Below are 26,158 nucleotides of genomic sequence, written 5' to 3'. Positions count from 1 at the left end.
CCGAAGGGGCGTGGCAGGTGCCGGCCGCTTTCTGAAGCTCCGGCTTCAACTCCTTACCGAGAGAGCCGCCCTTACCCTGCTCGCCGGTAAGGAGTTGAAGCCGAGCGCCGCCCCTGCTCATCACATAACATTTAACAAAAAAAAGGCATATGTGCACTTACTAACAGCAGAGATTCACCAGTATACAATACAAACACCTGTAGCAGCTGTAAGGTTTGATTTTTCCGCCACTTGCGCGAGTTCTTCTGCGGCTGCACAGTGCCGATCGACATAACTGACGTTAAAATTTCTAATCCCCCCCCCGGCGACATAAAAAAAGTCGACATAACCGATAAAAAATGCTTAGAAAAAGCGAGAATTTGGCGGTTCCACTTCAAAAACGTCGACTTAATAGGGTTGTCGAGATAACCGAGGGCGAGATAACCGGGTTCCACTGTAATTGTTAATTAACAAGGTATTTAAGACCTGGCACATGGTTTAATAGATTTTACCGTAAATGTACTTCTAGACACTCCCCAGTCACAAACCTCTCTAGATTGCAATTTTTAAGGCAGTTTAAGGTAAATTAGCTCTATTTTTACAGAAACCATTGTTCAGTAAACCAAACATTAGAAGCATTCTGTTCTCTTTATTACAGAGCAAAATAAGGGAAATCCTTAAAAATTATTTAAAAAAAAGAAAAAGATGGATGTTCGTCATTAACAGCCTAAACCTTAACCATTACATTTTACATTAAAAAAAGAGACAAAACAGAACCATGTGAAAAAAAAAGATATATGTGAAGACAAAAAATGTTACATTTTTCAAATGATAACGAATAGCTTTGAATAGCTGTTAACTGTGGAAATATCACAGAGCTGGATCTGTGGTAAAAAAAAAAAATAGCTACACAAAGAACATTTATTAAATACAAAAAAAGAGAACCTGCTCATTCCAAGCCTTCCAAACAGGAGGTTTGAGTTTTGCATATGAAGGTGTTCAGAGGCCAGAGGTCATTCAAAAAATATGTGAATATCAGCAAATTTCCAGATAACTGATGCTGCTAAACACAGTAGAAGAGAGTTAGAGCATCTCTTAATCTCTTATTACATTATCATTGGTGCACTCACAAAGGTCATTATCTTCAGCTTAGTTTTATTTATTTATTTATTTATATCTCAAGTGGTTGAATTACAGTTTGCCTGAAATGTTAGATTTTCTCAATTGTTTTGGAATGAGGAGATTATCACTAAATTATTATCATATAACCATAACATTCCTGTTGAGCTGTGCCCCATCTCCTTATGATGACTGAAATTCACTTTGTAGGCAGCAGATGGGTCTCAAAATGACAGACTACTATTTTTTGCAAACAGGTAAAGCATTTCATAATATTTTTGTTGTTTGCTTTATTTGCTACATTAAACTATACATGCATGAAGAACTTTATTTTTATTATATTAAAATAGATTCAGCTTTATTGTCACTGAGCAATTAGGAAGTGCAAAATCCAAAACACTTGTAACTAGAAGTGAGAAACAACATATGGCATCTCACCTGGAACATTTGGCTCACATACTTTGGTATTTTAGGCCATATAAATGTGCAACCCATGTGCAATAAACTAACAAATTGTAAAAATGTATATTATTCCCAATGAAGACGTTATGCTTCTACAAGTGACTGTTAAATCACAAAATCCTTCATCTGTTCAGATCCACTTGGAACCCCTGTAAGGAAACTGTGCTTTCTCTTGTGTCCTTTGTCATGCAACTTTGCGATTTGGTCTCTTTTTCCAAAAACACTAAAGTGTTGCTTAGTTTATATAATGTAAACAAACAAAACAAAATAAATGAATAAATATTTTATAAGTAATTTTTTATTGCTTCTTGCCAAATTTTTACCTTAATCATAGTAAATTCAGTCATCAAAAGCCCTATTTTCCTTATCTTTATAAGAGCTTTAAAGCAATTTATCAAATTATATAATAATTAAATGATCACCCTGCATGACCATTTTATTAATTTTGTTAAAGTGTACTGTATAATCTAATATTACAAGGTGATATTTTATTATAATTCCACATATGTATTACTATTATATTTTATTTAGCCTTATTTCCTTATTATGTAACTGGCAGTGGTGGGCCGTGCATTTGGTACCTGGGCCTTCAGTGGGGACTTATATGTAACATTGTGTGGCATTAAAGAGAGGGAAGCATTTTGCATATGGAGGGTGAATACCAATATACTAAAGCTCCAAACCTCTACACTACAACCCGCAACTGTGCCGCCTACATCACCTGGAGCAGTTCAGAATCAATATTTGCTCCGTAGGCATGAAAAAATCTAACTCAGATGTATTCATGTGTGCAGCGTGCTACAGACGTGTTTTGCCAGTTGAACTTGGCTGTAACAGTTTTCCTTTGACCAACCAATCAGAGGACGGAAAAATGCTGACTATTCTGGGACAGCTAGTCAGCGAGGCGAATTTGAAATCTGATTGGTTTAAGAAACAGAGCTATTTCTTATGAAGACTATAGTAAAAACTGCCAGCAGAACAGACTTTGAAGGCCCTGGGCAGATTAGATTGACATAGCAGCACATGGAGGCTGAAATCTAAGTGGACAAAAAAATCTAACATACTGGAACCAGTGCAGCCAGGAGAAACACTACGAAATTAAGAGAATAAACTGTTGGGAATAAATTAATACAATTTAATTGAACAAATATTATAATTTATGTTCCAAATGTAGATCAGTGCTTCTGATAGTGTTTAGGCCAGCAGAGAAGACTTTGCTGACCCTGACCGCCCGACACTGGTAACTGGTGCTTTTAATTCTTGGTTGCATTATGCTATATCTATAAATATTTTAAATGTTTTATCATATCTACTAATAAAAAGCAAGCAGATACACAAACAAAAAATCAAATAAAATGGACGACTTAATGCACACCTTTTTAGCAAAAAGATAACCAGCTAACTGGGATAAGTAATGTATATGCTGCTTCTTAACCAGCAAGTGTGGCATATAATGCAATTATTGATATAAGCTTTTGTTTGAGACAGTGCGCAGCCATGTTTATATGACGTCACTCCGTAAACAGGGAAGGAGCCGAGAAGCCAGCCCAAAGGTGACAATTAAGAATTTCAGAGCTGGTGGTGGGTTGGAGTGTTATTAACTTTTGATATATTAAAAAATATTAAAATTGCTAAATGTTAATGACATAATCACACAAATTATATTTATAAGCAGATTCGACTAACCTGTTTGTATATTCCCATATGGTCTAGCGGTTAGGATTCCTGGTTTTCACCCAGGCGGCCCGGGTTCGACTCCCGGTATGGGAATCTGTATTTTTTTTTTGGTCTCCATTTTCCTTATCAATGGCACTGTTTTTAAACAGTTTTGTAAATGTTAAACATTTAAACACGAGTTTAAATGTTAAACTCGTGTTATTATGTATTAGAAACTACGTCTATCTTTATTTAAATAAAATGAGACTGCATAATACAGCAAACAAAAATACAGTCCGTCAAAAATAGAAAAGCTCGTTAAAATGCTTACAAATTCGAATCATCATGCAAATGACGTGATACAGAGATGAATTATAGTCTACTGATGGAGGCGAAGTATCATTAACTTCACTACAAACTGCATTCGAATTAGTACGGTATATAGCTTTGGTTTTAGAGGTTTTCGATGTAGATTTGGTTTCAGTTTTACTCCGTGCCTGTAAAGTGAATGACGGACTTTTCCATTATATAGGCTCTTACTAAGTGAACGTTAGCCAATGGGTTCCGAGGGAAACTGTGAGTGCTCGGAATTCCCCCCACAGTCCTTTTAGCGAAAACAGTGGAACCTTACGGCAGGCACGAGTCCGCACAGAGAAGTGAACTGCTTGCCACAACCCGAATCAAAGAGACACAGCAGCCGTACAGACAGAAGAGTGATTTTTCCTGAATCGGACAGCGGGGACAACACACAGCGCAGCATGGATGCATTCCTTACAGCGGCTGAATTAAAGTGGACAATGTGTCCATCATTAGCAGCACGAGAGGCTTGAAACAATCCACTTCACAAGACTCTACATCAAATAGTAAGTAATGTATTTAAAGTGTATGTAGAGTATACAGTATTAATTAAAGTGTTTTGGGACATTTACTTTATTAGCTTTGGTGTTGCAAAGGTTCATGTGAACATTTTTAACATACGCTACAGATTTAATTCCTGTACTTTAAATCAGCCAACACATGAACTTCCAGTTGATTTCTAAATTGACTGTGCAGGTTTATTTTTAAGCGGAATTGTTTTTTTGAGTTAATGATGTTTGGATTAAACTTGTCAAGTGGTCATCAACCAGGTTAATTACTATAAGAACTCAAAAAACAAGCATAAGACATTGATTGTGATGTTCACCTTTGATAAACAAATGCATTTCACCTTTGGTAATGCTTCACAGACATGTCACCTTTGGTAATGCTTCACAGACATGTCACCTTTGGTAATGCTCCACATTGAGAACCACTGCTCTAATTAATCAGTGATGATAGGCTAGATAGTCTCTTCATTATTCAACAATTCCTTGTGTTACTCATGATTTATAGATATGAATTGTGCTTGTTTTTAATATTTTGTCAGTAATTATTGTTCAGCACTGGGCACTTAAAGATTAGTTAAAGTATTTGTGTTATCTCTCTCTTGCTTTCTCTATATTTCTATGTGTCTGTCTGGTAGACACACATGTATACACACACACACACACACACACACACACACACACACACACACACACACACACACACACACAGAGAAAAGGAAAGAGAAAGAGGCCACAGCCCACACATGGTCAATATAATTTAAGGTTAATATGTGTTCATATAATTTAAGGCCATCTACTTTGTTGCTGAGTTTCCTTACATCTGTTAATGGTAATGTTTGCTAAATGCGAGGACACACAAGTTGAACCGTTTTTTTTTTTTTTTTGGAGAAGGAGAATATGAAATGGCTTGTTGTTGTCTTTTTTTGGGAGTTTTCAGTATGACTCAGAACAGCCTGCCTGTCCAGAAGGGATATTATCCAGTTTTCATGGCCCCACCTTTTCAATGTCCCAACACCCCAGTGGCCAGAAAGCTGGAGATTTTAGTTTTCTGAAACCAATTATGCTCAGCGAGGAGGTCTAAATATACCAACAACAGGGTAGTTGCTCTCTAAACCAATTCAAGCTGGGGGTTTTCCTGTAAAAAAAAGTGCCTTTAGTGTATTAGACCTCTTACTTATTTTGTACATTTAAAACGTGCATTGTTACTGTCGCTTCATTACCAAAGTAACATCTTTGCACACTTTGCACAAAGGACCTTCATTAGATTCAGGATTTTCTGTTGCTGGAAGACAACAGCAGGCATGTGGGACACATTTGTGTAAACTGGAAACTGAAATTCTTTGTGCTCATTTCCTTGTGCTCAGTGTGATAACTATGACTATTGAGTCATATTCAGCTGAGTACAAACTGAGGAGTAAAGGAGTGTCAGAAGAGAGAAGATGGCCCTGACTCATTGCACTCTATTGGAGTGCTCACTCTTGGCGTCATAGCCTTGGACTGATGGTTTGAAAATCATATAAGATGTGATTTAATGGGGTGGTTATTGATTTGTCTGCTCAATTGGAGACATTTTTCTTTGTTTAAAACTGCATCAGCAGGGCACTGTGGGCTCAGGCCAAAAAGCAACATGAGACAAATCCTACTCGCTGAGCAATGTAATTTAAATATCTTAAGCTAGAAAATAAGAAATATGTAGGGGTGGGGCTAGGGGTATAACAGCCTCCTTTCTGAGCCTATGTTATTTTATTTAAGGTTGCCTGCTTGTTTGTTTGATCTATAGATTAAAAATAATAAAAAGTTGGAAATGAAAAAATATGAGCTCATTCCTTTGATATTTTATTTAACTGAGGCAGACAAAGGCCAAGTTAAGACTCTATCTTCCACAAGGTGGCATTGTTCATATGGCACATGATTTGTCACATGAGCAAATTATAAAGAGCATATGACATTACTTGTGCTGAAAGGACACACTGTGGCTCAGCTACAACCGACAAACAATTTTGTTTTATTTAATAATTTGTGTTCAACATGTGATTTTGCTTAATTGTCAAAATATTTATAAACTGTGGTCCTGGTCAAAGAAATAAAGAGATTGTCAGTGGTTAATGCTTGCTTATTATATTTTTGTTAAAGAAAAGATTACAAAGAGAGAAAATGTAGTAACAGTTAAAGATGTAAAAGTGTCCATCTTTGTTTAAGCTTATTTCCAGTATTTTGTCATGGTTCATTAATACAAGCAAAAGAGAAAAGAATAACATAAGCAATGCATCATATTTTACCTTAAAACTGTTTTATTACAACAACTTTATCCATAAAAATATGAGATTGTAAAAACATCTTCAATAGTTAAATAATAATACAAAATTGCAAATAACCAATAGATTTAATTAAATTGTAATAATGTATTTAATGTAAAGTCAAATGTAAAGAAAATAACTACACTGAAAATAATAGCACTGAGCTTCATGTTATGTAGCTCTTTGTTTTATGAAGCTCTTTGTTTTATGAACAATTATGTGCATTTTCAAAAGTTACTACATCACACATTAGGTGAAAGAATTGCCACTGTATAAAAAGATGTGCTGTAGTTCTATTTTGCCACAGCATTTATTATTATTATTTTTTTTTCATTTTAGATTTTATTTTTCACAAATTTATATTTATGAGTATGAGCAGTTTTGTATGAAAGTATTTAAAATGTAAATAGCATTTAAATATACAATTCTTTCAATAATGGAATAATGCTTTAGAGTTGACATTTATTTATATGCTGTTTTACATTACCGACATTGTGATTGTTTCTGAGTATGTGAAAGAGAAGGTAATATGTGTGATCCTGCAGGGCTAAACTGGCCATTTTAACGAACTAGAGGTATTATAAAGCCTTACAATTTCAACTCATATAACACCATGATTGTAGTTTTCTATAAATAAATTATACATTAATTAGCAAATTTGAAAGGAAAGAATAAAAACAGAGTGAAAATGTTTTCATAAACAAGGAGGTTCTGACTAAAAGCTGAGCAGCATAATCAAGTAAATTCCAAATTTAACTCGAAGCTTGTTGCGGTGGCATTATTCATCTCAGATTATGTGGGTCCTAAATCAAGTTACTGTCATATATATAAAAAAAAAAAAAAAAACCAACCTTGATAATGACGACTTTATCACTTACGAAGGCTCTCACAGCTGCCACATCCCTTCTGCAAACCTTGGAATTGCACAGACCTATCTCACTTTGTCTGTTTTACTTTACTTAATTCATAAAGATGTAGGCTATATTTAAAAAAAAAAAAAACACAGCCTAAAAGAAGATTATCATTATATACTATGGGAAACTTAGTGTTGAGATGATTTGAACACAGTGTTGCTTTTTGGAAAGCTAAGGACACTGTGGACATATCAAGGCAGTGAGTGCCTTCCCAGTGTCTGCTTCCTTGGTACATCATGAATCTCATCCAAGGTATTACAAGGCTTCAAGACTTCAAGGCTTTGCTGCTCAGCCTTGAATTGCTCTGTTGTGACTGATGAGAGACATGAGCCACTAGAGTGCCATTTTAAACACAATAACCAATGACTAATGATGTGCACATGGTGCAATTGTCTGTTGAAGAGCACTGTAATCGGTAGTATTACACAAAGTGTACATTCACAGTATCTTTTGCTACATAATATATTTCCATATACGTAGATTGATGTAGCACAGGAGTTTAAATAAAAATATGTTCTAATTTGGTCTGGAATATTTAGAATGTTGTATACACCGACTAGGCATAACATTATAACTAATAGGTGAAGTGAATAACACTGATTATCTCTTCATCTTTGCACCTGTTATGGGGTGGGATATATTAGGCAGCATGTAAACAAATTGTCCCTAAATTTGATGCAAGGATTTATGCAAGTTTGAAATAGGGCCAAATTGAGATGGCTAGTGGACTGGGTCAGGGCAACTCCAAAACTCTTGTGGGGTGTTCCTGGTCTGCAGTGCTCAGAATCAATAAAAAGGGGTCTAAGGAAGGAACAGTGGTGAACCGGCAAAAGGGTTATGGGTGCCCAAGGCTCATTGATGCATGTGGGAAGCGAAGGCTGGATTGTGTGGTCCAATCCAAAAGACGAGCTACTATAGCTAAAATTGCTGAAAACGTGAATTTCATTTTGATAGAAAGATGTTAGAATACACAGTGCATTGTAGTTTGTTGCGTATTGGGCTGTGCAACCACAGACCAGTCAGGGTGTCCATGCTGACCCCTGTTTGCATAATATACATATTATAGTCACACTTACTAGAAGGGAGTAAGAGATTATTTAAGAATTATCTAAAGGGTAAATGGTTGTTTAGGTTCCACTTAAAAAGTACAAGACATTAACACACTAGTAATATATAGGGTTTTTTTTGTGGGTTTTTGTGGCATTGTGGAGGCTTCTTTCTGTGTATTTCATTTAGGGAAGATAATGCTTTATTAAAGGGACAGCCCATGTATGATGTTTTGGTGACAAGGTGAGGGAGGCGAGATTGAGATGGTTTGGACATGTGCAGAGGAGGGAAATTAGTTATATTGGTAGAAGAATGCTGAGGATGGAGCCACCAAGAAGGAGGAAAAGAGGAAGACAAAGGAGGAGGTTTATGGATGTGGTGAGGGAAGACATGCAGGTAGTTGGTGTAAAAAAGGGCAGATGTAGAGGACAGGGTGGTATGGAGACGGACGATCCGCTGTGGCGACCCATAATGGGAGCAGCCGAAAGAAGAAGAAGATGATTATATTTAGAAAATGTTTTTATGCCGGTCGTATTATTTTATTTTGTTGCAATTATCCACCACACCTTAAAGGCTGGTCCGTGAAAATATTGTCCGATATTAAACCGGTCCGTGAAAATATTGTCCGATATTAAACCGGTCTGTGAAAATATTGTCCAATATTAAACCGGTCCGTGAAAATATTGTCTGACATTAAACCGGTCTGTGGCGCAGAAAAGGTTGGGGACCACTGCTTTATGGCATCCTCAGAGAATGATGACTGGATCTTGCATCTAACAGATGAAACTTAAAAATCAGCTTTCTATTCCTTCTGAAATCCAGTGCCTATTGGTGTTTTGTCTCTCTTTTTATGTATATTTTTTTCTTTTTCTTTTTTAAAGTTCTGGTAATTAATGTTGTCAAATGGCTCTTTATTTTAACAGATTGTACGTTTGAATTGGACACTGCTGTGTATATGTATAGAAATGTACACAAATCTACTTCTTAATCATACTAAAATCTTGAGAGCACTGCATGAGGGAGTGTCCCTGTTTACCTGTGCAGAGCAACAGTTCATTTATCACAGTGTGGGCCATGGAGACAGTGACTCAGCACCTCAAAGCAGTTTCCAGTGAAACACTACCTACTCAGGGGTTCGAAAGAATAGTCAGTTTTCAGCGGGCTAACATTGTTAATCTTTTAAAGGTAAAAGAATTATGTTTCATTTTTGCTATCCAAATGATAATGATTAAAATTTTAATAAATGTTTTAAATCGGGTTGTTTAGAATCAACATAAAACAAGTCAACAGCACCACTAGTGGTCACTTTGCTGTACCTACATGTAGTGTGTCAGTGATAGTCAGGTCAGGTGATTACACTGCTTGACCCACCCTTGGAATTGATCTCTATTTCGGCTAATGTGTTAATATATTTCTGCCTGCATCAGCCAATGTATGTTGCACATCATGCAGCAGACTAAGCTGCAGATGTAATTAATGTGAACAAGGTGAATTATTTATTCTACACGTTGATAGACTGGCCACATGTTGTCTAATCAAGGTGCAAATTACACAAAAGTAAATTACTTTGCTTTTAGCTGAACTTTCCACATGCTTGTTAAGGAAAAATGTTTGAAACATGGTATGAAGGCATTTGAGTATTACTGATTAATGTAGCTGTCCTCTGTATCTGACTTCAAGTGTCTGTGTACATGGTCAAGACCACATTACACATGCACATAGAATTTTCAGTCCAATTCTTTCAGTACCTTCAAAATGTGATTAGTTTTAAGGCCAAATGGATGCTGTTTTATTTGAACAATCCACACTGGCTATATGAGAGGTATGATAGAGACGAACACAAGCCTATCTGCTTTAAATAACGTTACCAAATTTTACTAATATTTTTTAAAAGAAAAGCTAATTTTACCATCTGTATGTTCATATTATATAAATGGATTCAGCATTCATGTTGTATATAACTTTGCACCGCTGAATACTTGTGGTACTTGTCAGTTTAGGCCTCATGAAGTCTAGTCTACAATTGTGTTTCTTCACTGTGTATGGAAAAGAAAATCTGTTAAATCTTTTGTTTTGTTTAGCCTAGTCCTTTCCTATCTGTAGTAACTGTATAAAAAGGATTCACTTTTTTTCCACGTGTTCTCAAGCAACCTGTCATATCTTGTGGCACAACCAGGCATAAGGTACACCGGATTGTTGAACAGAAAAGATATAAAACTAATGAAATATGCTCAGTAATAATAAAAACTGACTTTCCCAAACTGTTCATAAACACATTCAACTAAAATGATCATGAGTCAGTTATTTGTCAAATGATCTTTAAATGCAAAACCAACTAAAATGCTCAACAACTTTTCCAGCTAACCAGCTCTCAAACTATGCTAATTAATTATTAAACATTCAATAGTTAATGTCTGTCTCAACAAAAAAAAAATCACCAGAGATATACATTATCTTACAAAAGTATGAAACTTGGATACATTTTTAAATGGTCAATGTGCAGATTGTATAGCAGTATAGATTTACTGTCCTCTGAAAACAACTCAACATACAGCCATAATGTCAAAATAGCTGGCAACAAAATTGAGCTGCACAGGTTGTTGCTGGGATCCTCTTTCACTCCTCCATAATGACATCATAGAGCTACTGGATGTTAGACATAGGCGCTTCTCCACCTTCCTCATGAGAATGCTTCACAGGTGCTTCATAGGTTTAATCTTTGGAGATATACTTGGCCACTCCATCACATTCACTAGCATTTCAGTTGTCATTTTGGTGGTGTGTTTGGGGTCATTAATATGGTGGAAAACTGCCATTTGGCCCAGTTTCTGAAGGGAGGGTGCCATGTTCTGCTCGGTTACAGTACATGTTGGAATCCATGTTTCCTTCAATGTACCGCAGCTCCCCAGTACCAGCAGCACTCATGCAGCCCCAGACCATGATGCTACCAGACGCGATTTTCCTGGTACTCCTCACCAGAGTGTCGCCACACATGCTGGACACCATCTTAGCCAAACAAGTTTATTTTAGTCTCATCAGACCACAGGAAATAGTTCCGGTAATCCATGCTTTTAGACAGGTTGTCTTCAGCAAACTGGGATGACGGCAATGCAAACTGACTTGTTGCATTGTGCAGCGTGTGGTCTGAGCACTGACAAGTGGACCATCCGCTTCTGCAACCTCTAAAGCAATGCTGGCAGCACTCATCCGTCTGTTTTTTGAAGCCAGCTTCTGCACCTGATGCACAGCACGAGGACTTAACTTCTTTGATCAGGCCTGTTCCGAGATGAACCAGTCTTAGAAAACCTTTGTATATCCACTGTACTGTAATTCAGTTTCGGAGTGTTACCGATCGTACAGCCTAGGCCATCTTTGTAGATAGCAACAATACTAATTCTTTGCCATGAGGTGTCATGTTAAACATCAAAGCACCAGATTTTAACTGCTCTAATACAAGATACACAAATTTGTATGGTCCTATCAAGAAGACAAAAACATGGACATGTGGCTTTGCATGGTTAAGATACAGCTATCATCACTTAGGGTGTACTCTATTTTGTTGCCAGCTATTTTGACAATAATGGCTGTATATTGAGTTATTTTCAGAGGACATTAAATCTATACTGCTATACAAACTGCATGCTAAGTAACTTCTCCTATTGTTTTTGCTTCGATTAAAGCATGAAACGGTTATGAAGTTTGTCATATGTCAGTTAATTTTAGTTATCTTTTTAATAAGCCAGCAACCTTAAAAGTAAATTAATCCTAATGTTGTGGAATGTGCGTGTTCATTAACATTTGTGTTTCTCAGCATTCTCAACAATATCATTTGTACAAAATTGTTTTGCGTGTTTGATGAAGGTCTTAGTTTAGTTACTGTTTTGTGCCGACCTCAGAGGGTTTTAAATTCTGTGATCCCCCATGCTATCATTTCAGTGTGATCCCTGAGGTTTGCTATCACCCACTCTGGTACAGAATGTAACTGTAATAATAAGCACATGACCTCAGACCATCACAACCAATGCAGCTTTGTTTCTAAGTTTTATCTCTGCCTAGTTTAAAACTTTCTTTTATCTTAGATTCTCTCAGTGATGAACTAAACTGCATAATTTGTATTCAGCATTTTGAGATACTAGCATATGTGTGTTCAAATAACACAATGTCTGTTTGGTAACTCATGTAAGAAGAATTTGTTCATGTGGAAAAAATAATTCATCACATGTGTAATACACCCATATGAGTTGTATTCAAATGGTTTTTTTTGTGACTTTAAAGTAAGTTGCAGGTTTGTCAGGCTATAACAATTTGGGCAAGTGATTATTTATTTGTTTGTTTTTTGGTGGCTAAAAAGGTAAGCTATGACTTTGCACTTAGTCAGCAAAAACCAAGACCAAAAAAAGGCCTTCATGAAGACAATCACTAGTCCCAATTGGTCTTAGAGACTGTGTGAAGTTTAAGTCTAAATGACCTCTAAGCCTTAATAAGCAGATTTACATCATGCCGTTAAAACATTTTCTGTGAAATGCTCCAATTCTGTAAAAAACTCAATTTGCAGCACTTGGGTAAAATAACAAACAAATAAAAATTCTATATCTATATACAGTATATCATAACTTTCAGAATATTCCTAATCTTTTTTTATATTTTAATATAAACGTTTCATTTTTATGAATATAATGTAGCTGCTGATATAAAGTAAACAACAAAATATGTAATTACTAAGATAATTGTATTGCTTCAGTGAGCTTCCTTACTATCACCATTTCATACATTCATTCATACATTCGTTCGCTTGCAAATAATTTTAAATTTTAACAATGCACATTGTCCCAAAGCAGCTTTACAGAAATAAATAGATTATGGATATAGAGTGTAGCATTATAAATTAATCTCAATAAATTTATCTCTAATGAGCAAGCCAATAGTGACATTGGTAATCCCTGAGATGGCATATGGAAGAAATCTTGAGGAGAACCGTCCTCAAAAGGGAACCCATCCTAATCAAATGTTTATTCATTATAGTTGAGGTTATCAGCCGTTCACTGATGCAAAACTGCCCATGTGTCACGAAATACCAGGCGTCAGAAACCGGGAGTAAAACAAGGTGAAGTTTATTGATTTTGGAAGAGATCAAACACAGGAGAATCAGAAAAGGGAGTGTGGGAAATAATAAAAATAGCTGTCACGAGCTACACAAGAAGAATAACAAGGAACACAGTGGAACTCAAGAGAACGCAGGAGCGGTAGGTAGTCCAGATGATCTAAGGTAGGTATACAGTAGATCGGACAGTGAGTGAAAGGGTGGAGGGATCTGTTAAAGGGTGCTAATGAAGGGGAAACAGGTCCAGGTGACTAATAGGAGGGAGAGGCTGAGTGGGATTGTTGAGTGTTAGAGGGGGCGTGGCTGGTGGTTCTATCACACCATGGCATTTGTAGACCTAATCCATTTCAGAGTTAAGTGTCCAGTGTGTGCCTGAATGTTTTTTCAGCTCTAAAATATTTTTTGCTATATTATTAGTTTGCTAAACTGCCTTTAAATTTGCCCTGGAGGCCTCTCTGATATATTTTTAATCTAATTCTTTTATCAATATTTAATGGTCATCCAGTTCTTCTTGGGGTAAAGCTCATGTTTTACTAATTATTTGTATCCCTCTCTTGAAGAATGCTTTTGTATAATAAAATCTTGTACAAGATTTTTGAGCTCTTTATGAAGCAGGTATTTAAAAAGATTATATAAATAAATATTTTTATAAATAGCTGTTTTTAATTTGGGTTTAATCAGAATCACTTCACTGATGTCACCTGTATGATTTTTACTTTTGAACATACTTTTAAATTTAAATGTGATTAGTTTGTTCTGACCACAGTCACATGCACCATTATAAAAGGATGTGCATACTTATGCAACCGAATTAAAATGTTTCTATTTATTTTTTACTAAAATTTTGTTTGTTAATCTGACATGATATATGTTGGTTTAATGCCATTATGTCACAAAAACCTGCAATTTAACATGGGTGCATAGACTTTTTGTATTGTGTGTGTGTGTGTGTGTGTGTGTGTGTGTGTGTGTGTGTGTGTTAAGCAGTGCAAAATGTTATATCTGTGCATAATGATGCAAACTTTGTGTATATTTTTCAACATAGTTTGTTCAAATCGATAGGAAAAATCCTGAAACACTTACAAAATCTCTTCCCCATTCCCCTATTCACTGGAATATATTTTCTCATTCACTCAGGCAGGTCTTCACTTGTAAAGCTGTTTTGGACTGCAACAAGCATTTTCTGTGCAATACATAATATGCTTAATCTGGTTGACTCATCTATATCTGTGGCATTTGAAGAGTACAACCATCAGATTTCATTTTGCCTAAGAGTGTTTGATGGTCTTTACCAAATTAGTTGGTATATTTAAGTAAAAGATAATCACCAACATGTCTAGAGATTCATCAAGGTTTGTATTAAACCTTTGCAGGGTGCATTTTTACTCCAATAAACTCTCTCACTTACACACACACACACACACACACACACACACACACACACACACACACACACACACACACACACAAACTTGATGCATCTCAGTTCTCACTAAGCCCCACATCAGACCCCTAGCTTCCTGTTTGTCAGCTGAATAGTCTCAGAGAAAACTTACATATGTGCCACACACATGCTTAACATTTATGTTTGAACATGCACAAAAAACGCACATAACATGCTCACATAAACAAAAACAAATATAAACATGTTTATGAAAGCTCTAAAGTCAGTGAGTATTGCCATTATGCAGAAAACAATTGTTGAGCATGACATTCAAAGACATTTAAAGAAATATTTGCATGTAGTGTGACACTTTAACCAGGTGGTGGAGATCCGTACTCCAAACAAGTATCATCTAGAAATCCCCTCCACACACACACACACACACACACACACACACACACACACACACACACACACACACACACCTTATAACAAAGGGGCAGGAGAACACGTTATTTTTGTTATTGTTACTTTTCACAGGGAGGTCAGGTGGCAGTATCTCTCTAGATTTATAACCTCTAAATTCTTTATATGGTCCTTCTGTCAGACAGAAACTCTCCTTTGTGGCCTCTTCTACAAGCAGATGAGGCCACACCTCTGCTTTTACCTTTGTGCTACCTGTCCCATTTCCATTGCTTGATAAGTGTAAACAGGGAAGGAAGGGTTTCAGTGGCTATCATGCCAAATGTGTCATTGGGACTTGAAATAGTCTAAAATGATCTCCAAGCTCATTGCACTAAATGTTCCAATCTTGTAGAAACTAGTCTTTTTTTTTTTTTTTTTGTTTCATTGTTCCAGTGTTGCTGTTTGCCGAGGTCAGATATTTGCCCCAGTCTCCCCTCCCCCACTGGGTTCCCAGCCAATCGAAACCACCCCCGAGCTTACCTGAAGGGATTTGCTTTTACTGCCCGCCCTATCTGCCGATTGGCTAGGTGAAAATGTTCTGCTCCAGAGCTTAGCGTTGCAGTGGTTGCTTACACCCTGACACTGAGAGACAGTGTGCGAATTTATTTCCCCATACTGCTCTGGCAAAAAAGAGAAATTACTTGGGTGCTGTTGCTCACTTTTTTCCAATTCATTTGAACTTTATCTCTTGTTGATGCGAGTGGGAAAGGCGGAAGGTTATTCGTTTTTTTGGTACTTTCAGCATGTCTTTCTGGTTGCTCTAGACACACCCCACCCCTGGGTATTTTTTTCGCCTGCCAACCTTCTGTTTTAGTGTAATTTAGATCTGACAGATCCTCCACCGCAAACATGGAGTGTGACAAAAAGACCTGTTTTACCGAGGTTAGTAACTAAAATCTAACTTTGTTTAAAGTAATTATGTAGTTTTACTGATCTTTAAGACTCTTTGAATCTGTATTTACTAAAATTATTTGGCAGTTATCCGTTTATAACACTTAATTAACGTAACTGTAAGATTAGTGACTAAAGTTCGAAAATACTTTTACTGAAATAGATATATGTTTAAATAAGGTAGTATAAGATCTACTTTATGGCAAAGTTGTGAGAACCAGGCATACGTAGTAAATATAATTTTTGATTAGTTTGCTTTTTGTCACATGTAAAAAATCATTGCCTTATATGGGTTGCTCAAGCAAGGCAGAGAATCATGTTCTGCAAGCCTGTTGACCAATCCCATGTGACAGTTAGAATGGCTGATTGTGTGAACACAAAATTTCCTTTTGCCTTGGGGCCTAGAATCTACTAATGTGAAACTTGTACAAACTATATTGGCCTTCTAATGTCAAATAAAATGAAAGCATATCTACCTTGTGTGACCTTTGGTCAGGTATAGTGATTCTCCCTGCTGTTATAGTTGATTATTGCCTCTTTCTCACGGTCCCCCAAGACTTCTGATCTTAGCTTATCTGGAATCATCTGTTCATTGGAGCCTTGCTTAAATGTTGTTCATCCTGTTGTGCTTGGTGTGCTTCTTAAGAAAGCACAACACCATTTGAACATGTATTTGACATATATGCTGACTTAATTTATATAATCCCCTATTACCACAAATAGATGAATTCAGTTTTGCTTCCACTTGCATAACCTGTTCCTCTTCTGTGAATGTCTGGCTTCAGTTCAGTTCAGGCCAGTTCAGGCCACAATGTCCTCTTCCCACATGACATTCTGTTTATACTCAGTGGGTTCATAGGGCAGAATTTGTCATTGCTTAGAATATATACATATTGCTACTACTCCTAGATCTACTGTTCCACTCTGAGGTTGTATTCAGACATGGACAACTTGTTCATCCTTGAGGCATATATAAATGCATTTCTGTGAAATATGTTGTGGTTAAACATTGTTACTCTAACAAATTCAGGTAATAAAGGTTTACCAAGCAGTAGTAGCAGTAGTAGCAGCTTTGTTTACCTCATTAAACCTTCAATAATTTTGTAAGTTCTAATGGCCACAGCTCTCCAGCCATGTCCCCCCACCTTTTCTTGTCTAATTTGTGTTGTAAATGAGCTGCAGTACCTAGAATCAGGCACCATCAAAATACAAGCCCTGCAGTTGAGAATGGCTTTGTTTAGTGTTTCTCTTTGAGGCTGAGTTTCTGTCACGATGGGTGGAGTGGGCAGCAGTGTCAGGTTGGTTCCTCACACAATGCACCGTCAACAAGTCCCTGCCTGTAACGGGATCATTAGGCCTTGATAAGCAGGAGGGGTGGGTTTTACACTGCTCCAGTTCACTTGGCATGACAAATATTAGAGGTCTAGGTAGATGAAAATAGTATTTGTTTCCTTTTATGTAGCAATATTGTTACATGGCTGGATTTGTAGGATATTTGGAGTGATATAGTAAAATTAATATGTAGATTTAAATTATGACTTCCAAGGATTAATAAAATGGAGTTGGAGTAAAAATTTTGTTAAAATAAAACAAAAAAACTATTAGAAGAATTTCTGCTTGATTTCTTATAGTTTTGATGTATAATAATATAAAAAAAAAAAAAAAAGTAAAAAATAATATTACTTTAGAATACGTTTACTACTCATCCCCAGTTATATCTCTTATTGTCTTGAGGTGTAAGTAGCCAGGCAGTCTGGCTTTGTAATTTTTTTAGACGTTTGCGAGCGTGCTACTTGTGTCTGGAGGCGATTTGCATCACATTTTCATAATGTTCTCCCTCACTTTCATTGAGCAACGCACACTCTCAGTGTTGCAACTGTCTGAACACTGAGCACCTTTAGCAAGCTCAGACTGGAATACCTCTACAGTCAGGTACCCAAAGTAAAGAAAGAAGGTACCCATGGACTAGTCATTAAATTTTTTTTATTGTTTTTATATAGATTTGTTTATTTTGATATGAATAATTATATTTAATATATAGAATAATAATAATTAATTATAATAATTTTGCCTGGTCAAGAGACTTGTAATTACTTAGAAAAAATTTAAAAGGTTAATAGCAGGTAATGCCAGAAGCAGCATTGTATCATTATGTTGCTTGTCGCAATTGATGTTAAGAAAATACCCTACTCTCAGCCACATTTTGCAGTTTGCCCCCAAAAAGGTTTACATTAAGGTCTGGTAGTTCCCGGACTATAGCAGGCCCGGCCAGGGCATAGAGAGCTTTTGATAACACTTTATGGTAACGCAACATTGAGATGGTGAAATAGGTGTGGTCAGGGATAAGCTCTGCACCATTAGAAAGGTATTGGTTGACATGGCAAGCATACAGGTTTCCAGGCCCCAGGATAAGGCTTAATAAAGTGTTTTTCTTTAATTCTCTTGCCATTATGGTTATGCTTTCCTGAAAGGGAAAGAGATGTTGTAGTAAAAGAGTTGTAAAACAAAGAAAAGTATTATCTTTAAATTTAGTTGCAAATGTACTCATCATTGCCACTGTGTTTGATATGTGTCAGAAGGTAGTTGACGTGCTAGACCACTTCCCATGTGTTGCACTGCGTGATATACTGCTTAGATAGTATATGTCATGTCAGTATCACAATGTCTTGAATCTAGTATAATTTTCATGTTACTTGATTATATACAGTCATTTGGAAATGTATTGCTGACAAACATTATCCACTATCCTTGTTTAACATGTATTGCACTAAAAAATCAAGTTACAAAAGAAGTAATGTTTCCATATAATATTAATAAAATGTTAATGTACTGTTAATTGTACTGGATCCTATTGCCCAAAGTTAAAAATATTTTATTTATTTATTTTTTTGTACTGCAGAAATATTTACTGCAGCTAACAATGTAACGATCTTGGTTATTACAAACATGGGTCTTGGCTCTAATCCAAAGGCTGTGCTTGAAGGCTTTCCTTAGAGAGTTTCACCTGCACAGGTAAATGATCCTGGGGTAATCATTAGTAGGGAAAACCTGCAACTAGATTATCATTCCCAAGGAAAATGTAACAAGTAAACCTGAAACTTGATTTTGGCATTGTGAAACATATTAAAAATTAAAACCTATCACAATTCCTGTGTAATCAGACAAGAGTCAGTTTATCAGGTTATATTAAGAAACGCTCCAGATTTTGAGCACATCCTGTATTTAAAAAAACATTTATGGAACACTTAAGATTTACTACAGTTTGACAGACTATAAAGACCCCCAATCTCCCCAATCTCATGTTTCAAAAATAGATATGCTTATGACAAAGTTGCTGATATCTTCAAAGTGGCATGATAGCTATATGCTTTGTAATCAAAACAATAAATAAACAGAACATAATTTTTCCTTACATACCAAATGCAATGAGGTAAAATACAATATTAAGGGTCATCTACCTTGCAATTAAATTTTTTGCTGTATAATTTTGTGTACAGTGATGTAGGTTGCCTAATATTTTAGCTGATCACAGATTCAGAAAGAGCCAAAACTGAAAGTAACGTTACTGATTGATAGTTATCCAGATAGTTACTCATTGTCAGTATGTATGTTGTGGAAATTGCATAGTTGATGCCTGTCTTTATTTCCTGTGTATAATGCAGGCAGCTGTTACAGTTTTAGCCACTTTAACAATAGAATTAATGTAGTCCAATCCCCTTGTTCCTAGAAAACAGAGTACATCACTGAACTTGTTTTATAAATGTAGTAATAAATGAATGGTGGAAAGCACCATTTTAGAATCACCCTGGGAAATTATATGCCTTTGTCTTTTGTCCTGCATTAATATTCTCTATACACACTGATTTGGAAATTTCCCTTAAAAATTATAATGATGTAAAGCTTAAATTCACAGGATATTGAAATTTTACGCTTTCTGGTAGAAACAGTTTATTGAACATGTAGCTACTCACAAAATCAACACAGTCTCACCCCACATCGTCACATATCGACGCTGTGGATGTTGCGTCGGACGGCATCCACATCCGACGTCGAGGGTACCCCCTTCGCGTCACTTTTCGACGTAGAGGGATGGGAAACCCTTCGCTTCGCTTTTTGACGCAGATGGACGGGACCCCATTTACGGGTTAAGGTTAGGGTTTGGGTTAGGGTTTGGGTTAGGGTTAGGGCTACGGACATCTTCAGGATTTTTGAAATTTTAAAATTATTCCTGCACACTTATTATGATAGATAATACTTTATTCAGTGTATAGGACAGTGATCTGCGTTGAAAAGTGTAGCACACGGGCTCTCAACCGTCTGCGTCGAAAAGCGAGGCGAAGGGAGGTACCGTCTCTCTACGTCGAAAAGCGACGCGAAGGGGGTACCCTCGGGTCGGATGTGGACGCCGTCCGACGCAACATCCACATCGTCGATATGTGACGCTGTGGGGTGAGACTGCCCTGACAAAATATGGGTTGTGCTGTGGCATTGTTAATGTTGTGAACTTATCTTGCAAGTGCAAATTAATCCATTAAGAAAAAATTCAGTCCTCTGTCCCAAAAAACATATTGCATGCAATCTGCTATTTAGTAACTATGTAGCATGCTTATTGTGCAATTTGTGATGTAGTGTAAATATTCATGACTTACAGTTAAATGCTGCTTGATTAAAATTATATGAATTATTACTGTGAGTCACAGAAACTAAATGCCAGGAGAATAACCAGAACCTCTATAACCTACCTCGCTAAAACAAGCCACCTAAATCAAATGAAGTAGCTAAAAAAACACCATAGATAACTAAACTTTCACATCTCATTACTTCTAGCAGACACCCCGGACGAATCAGACCTAACCATGTCAAAAATAAAGAGAAAGCCTCTAACACCTCCCTTTAGTCACCAGCTTTCTTTCTAGCTCAACAATTTCACAACTGGACAACAATACAAATTCCATAATGATTAAATTAGCTGACCACAATCTATCATTCATTAGCTTCTCCAGTTCTAAAAATGTTTATAACTAGCCTCTTTCACATATGCTTAATTGATTTTTTCATATGTCCATACATCTTAAAATGCAGCATCCAACTTCCAAATAAGAAGTAAATTGTGTAGACATAATTTTACAAATAAAAGTGTGTTTACTGCATAGACCTTTCACCACATGGTTAACACATATTCATATATTTTGAATGTCTGTTCCATAACTTTCTCTATATCCATTAATCTAGTGCTTTATATTTGTAGATGAAACTCGTATGAGGAGACATATGTTAAAATGTTCTAACATAGAATGAGTTCACTTGTGCTTTAAGACAAATTATGTTTGACTTTATAGCATATAAGCCATTTTTTTAAACCAGTGGTTTATGACCTTGCGTTAGATTGTTGGTCTTTTTGAGCAAAGAATATGCTCTACTGAGCTCAACATCCCTTCTCAAATATTGACCTGCACTAATATTGAGCCCCCACAACTAGAGAACACTAGAGAAAAACACATATGTAATTTTCTTCTCTCTTGAATCAATGTGAAGTTAAAAATAAAACAAAACATTTTTATACAATGTAATTGTTGTAGCAGTGACATAGTTTGTCTTTATAAGCTTCAACATTGTCACTTGAGAAATGAGGGCTGAGACTTTAATGTGTTGTGCTTTATTGTCCCAGTGTTTGTCAGTGATTACAAACCTGTCTCTTTTTGAGCAGCTTTATTAAAAGCACAGGTGATGCTTTTATCCAATTTCTCCTGCGCTCATTTTTCATGGTGTGCCGCTTGATTTATGGTAGTAGTTAAGTAGTGTAATAATGGCTGTATGTTTAATGTTTTTTTATTAAAGGTACAAAAGTTCTATAATAGAGTTACACATCATAAATACAATTAAACTAGTAGGAATGTGCCATTAAATAGAGAACAACTTTCCCAGAGAAATACTAAACTGAGTGGTCTTGTGCATTATAGTGTACAATGCCAATAGGTGTGTTTTTATATCATGACTGCTTATGTTGATTACACCGTTACATCATCATAGATAACACAGTCTATGTGGATAGTTCTAAGGAATTCACAATATCAGTGCAATGCATTCTTGCCATATTGGTCAAAAGCTTTTGATTACTATTATTAAATGTATTATGCAGTGATGCATTATCACAGTGATACATTATTAGATAAGATGCTTGCTAATTTGCTACAATTCATTGTTAACAGATCCTGTTAACCCAAAATATAGTTGCACATCCAGCAGTAAAAGAAAAACAAGTACAGGACAAATCCAAATTTTTTTCAAATGAGCTATCCTTGTTTATGAATGCATTGAATCAAAGTGGTTCATAAATATGGTGATATATATATTTGATTTTTAGGTCACAGTTTGAAAATGATGTAGGATCAAAGATTTCGGTATCCATTACTGTTCTGGGATACATTCCATAGTTTGGCAATAGTTGAAGAGTTGCCTGTTGATGAAGTTTTATAAACTAATAGTAAGGTAAAACTGGAACCACACTATCATCTGGAATTCTTTTTACACACATGTAACCACTAATGCAAATAAAAGCAGTGTGAGTTTGCCAGATGTCAACACTTTTGAAATTAAGCCTTTTGGCTTAATTAGATTTACCGTGCTAGACAGGTGTTTGACAGTGTGTTCTGCCTTTTTACTGTGTTGTGACACCTTTGCAACGCTTAAATTTCTATATTAAGTAACAGTACTTTGTAGATATAGCCACCTGAAAACAGGCTATATATAACTATATATATATATATATATATATATATATATATATATATATATATATATATATATATATATATATATATATATATGTGTGTGTGTGTGTGTGTGTGTGTGTGTGTGTGTGTGTGTGTGTTGACATCAGGTTGTCATTTTCAAGCTGTGTCTTACACTGCTATAGCATTGTGTAAAGGCTAAATCCATATGCAAAAAACGAGTGCTTGCTGAGGCTAAGGAACAGTAGGAATCCCGCATTTACTTAACCAGATCCATGTTGTCATTCATCACTTATTTACTGAACATGTAGAGGAAACTAATTTTAAAATTTTATGTGTGTTTCATTTATTAAACATTAATAATACTTAATATTTCTTCTTTAATATTTCTCTAGTTTATGGTTGGGCATGGTCAGCTTTGATCTGACTAAAATCTGTTTTAGTTGAAACTTTGGTATATCTCAAAGAATGACAAAAGGCAGTAATGCAAAAGAAAATATAAAGTCTCCTGTAACAAGTTCAAGTCAAGTCAAGAAGCTTTTATTGTCATTTCAACCATATATAGCTGGCGCATTACACAGTGAAATTACACAGTGAGAAGTTTCCTCCTGGACCCTGGTGCTACATAAAACAACAATCGCAGAAAACACAGGGTTAAGGACTAATTTTCTTGCCACATAAAGTGCATTGTGTGCAACCTGGTGCAACACAAAACAGTGCAAGACAACTCAAGACAGTGCAAGAGAACACAAGACAGTGTAAGACAAATACACAAAATACAAAATAGCGCCGCCAGTACACCTGTTGTATATTGCACACTGTGGTGTGTAAAATACATAAAGTGAACATTGTGAATGACAAAACATGTAAACAAAATATTGTGCAAAAAAGCACTAGCAGCAATCCCAAAAAAGATTTGCAAAACCGGCATATAAACAGTGATGTAATATGAGTGTGCTGAAGATGATGGATGGATGTGTGAAGTGAGTACGAGTGTGTGTTGAGTCCGGGTTGTACAGATCAGTCACACAGTTGTGTGTGTGTGTGTGTGTGTGTGTGTGTGTGTGTGTGTGTGTGTGTGTGTGTGTGTGTGTGGGTTTCAGTTCAGTTCTGTGTTGAGAAGCCTAATGGCTTGAGGGAAGAAACCGTTACACAGTCTGGATGTGGCGGCCCGACTGCTTCGGAACCGCTTCCCTGAGGGCAGGAGGGCCCTGAGTGTGTGTGAGGGGTTTGTGGGGTCGTCCACAATGCTGTTGGCTTTGTGGATGCAGCGTGTGGTGTAAATGTCCATGATAGAGGGGAGAGAAACTCGGGTGATCTTCTCAGCTGTCCTCATTATCCTCTGTAGGGTCTTGCAATCTGAGACGGTGCAGTTCCCAAACCAGGCAGTGATGAAGCTGCTCAAGATGCTCTCAGTGGTCCCTCTGTAGAACGTGGTCAGGATAGGGGAGGGAGATGGGCTTTCCACAGCCTTCTCAGGAATTAGAGACGCTGCTGGGCTTTCTTGGTGATGGAGCTGGTGTTGAGTGACCAGTTGAGGTTATCCCCCCAAATGAACACCAAGGAGTTTGGTGCTCTTGACAAATCCATCGATGATCAGTGGAGAATGGTCACTCTGTGCTCTCCTGAAGTCAACAACCATCTCTTTCTATTTGTCAACATTCAGAGACAGGTTGTTCGCTCCACACCAGGCTGTTAACCCTTATACCTCCTCTCTGTATGCTCACTCATCGTTCTTGCTGATGTGCTATCAGCAAACGTGATGAAGTGATTCGAGCTGTGCATTGCTACACAGTCGTAAGTTAGCAGAGTGAACAGCAGTGGACTAAGCACACAGCCCTGAGGTGCCCCAGTGCTCAGTGTGGTGGTGCTGGAGATGCTGTTTCCGATCCGGACTGACTGAGGTCTCCCAGTCAGGAAGTCCAGGATCCAGTTACAGAGGGAGGTGTTCATGCCCAGTAGGCTCAGCACCTTAATCATTGCCTGAACAAGTTGATTAAGTATTAAAATTTAGGTCCGAAATGTTCATTAGATTTTTATTCTACTCTTCGTTTTTCTTTTATTAGATTGCTAAAATTAATAAGGTTAAGGGTTATTCAATAGAATACTAAAAATAACTAGAAATAACTGTTAGTTTGAAGTCAAGTGTGATTAAATAAATGCAAATAGTGTAATTGATCTGTTTCACTGAAATATTGCTTTATTAAATGGGAAAACTAAACAGACATCTCAGTCAGTATGTCCTTATTTTAAAACTGTTGTTTGATTTGTAATGTCATATTGAGATATGAATTTAGTAAAATATTTTACATGTGAAATATGCAACCTGTAAAAAATATATGAAGAGGAAAATATATAATTGATAGTGTTTTTGCTTTAACCATGCAGCCTGTTTGGCTGATGTGTGTGCAGACATCGAGTGGCTTGTGTCCAGGCATGTTCGGTATGCATTCAGCATTTTGCAGCCAGCTTCAGCTCTTCTGTGGCTTCAGTCTATAGATGTAATTCCTCGAAAAGCTTTAAGTGTCCCACAGAGTGTTAAATCTAAAGTTTCATTTGAGCAATTTATTTTGCCTAAGGCTCTGATGACTGAGCATCTTGAAATTGCTGAAAATCAAAAGTTCACAATTCCCTTCTATTTGATGTAGACAACCAGGTATGGTGTTTAAAACACTGTTTTATGCAGCAATGTCATATTGTACTTTTGTTTTTGTTGTAGCTGGAATATGTGGGTGTGCGGCAAGATGGGTGTGCTGGTATATTCGCAGTGCCTTCTTTTCCCTCCTTCAGTAGACATATGCTGTAACATGTTGGTATTGGTATGACAGTAAACACATTGCCGAGTCAAGATGGCGGGGGTGGCGCTCTTTTACAATAGCACATTCGCTGCCTGCAGACACAGCACATGGCTAATAAAATCTGAGAAGAGTAGTTGTACAATCCTTATACATTGTGTATTCAAACTATCAACAAGGCTTGTTGAATATAAAAAGTAGATAATTGATTAGAAATTGGTGAGTAAATACTTAAAAACTTTCTGCAGTGTTATTCAATTAATAATATACAATACTATTAGACTTTACCAAGGAATGTCAACTAATGAATATATGTGGCTTAGAGTGTGAAAGAATTATAATTTGCATAGCATCTGGCCATGGTTTGAAGTCTGTGTAGAGCTGTAATAGTGTGTTCTACCAGTTCTGTCATGCACTGAATATCTTTTATTTTTTTTGCTGAAGCCAAAAC

General features: G+C 36.5%; 1 protein-coding gene and 1 non-coding gene across 4 annotated transcripts in view; both read left to right on the top strand.

The window, feature by feature from the left end:
* Positions 1–3,258: 3,258 nt before the first annotated feature.
* Positions 3,259–3,330, top strand: trnae-uuc. Its single transcript has one exon. It is a non-coding gene; the product is annotated as a tRNA-Glu (tRNA).
* Positions 3,331–3,763: 433 nt separating this feature from the next.
* Positions 3,764–26,158, top strand: part of elf1 (E74-like ETS transcription factor 1) — a 44,735-nt gene continuing 22,340 nt past the window's right edge. For 2 of the 3 annotated variants that reach the window (XM_046849282.1, XM_046849285.1), the window contains exon 1: positions 15,838–16,172. The gene's annotated coding sequence lies outside the window, so the exon portion shown is untranslated. Of the gene's footprint in view, positions 4,080–15,837; positions 16,173–26,158 lie in introns of those variants that run through there. The other variant, XM_046849283.1, reaches the window with a different exon arrangement.

Source organism: Silurus meridionalis, chromosome 5 (genome assembly GCF_014805685.1).
Source record: "Silurus meridionalis isolate SWU-2019-XX chromosome 5, ASM1480568v1, whole genome shotgun sequence".
NCBI classification, from domain to species: Eukaryota; Metazoa; Chordata; class Actinopteri; order Siluriformes; family Siluridae; genus Silurus; species Silurus meridionalis.
The sequence above is the reverse complement of the archived record's forward strand: the minus strand, read 5'-3'. Positions and strand labels throughout refer to the sequence as shown.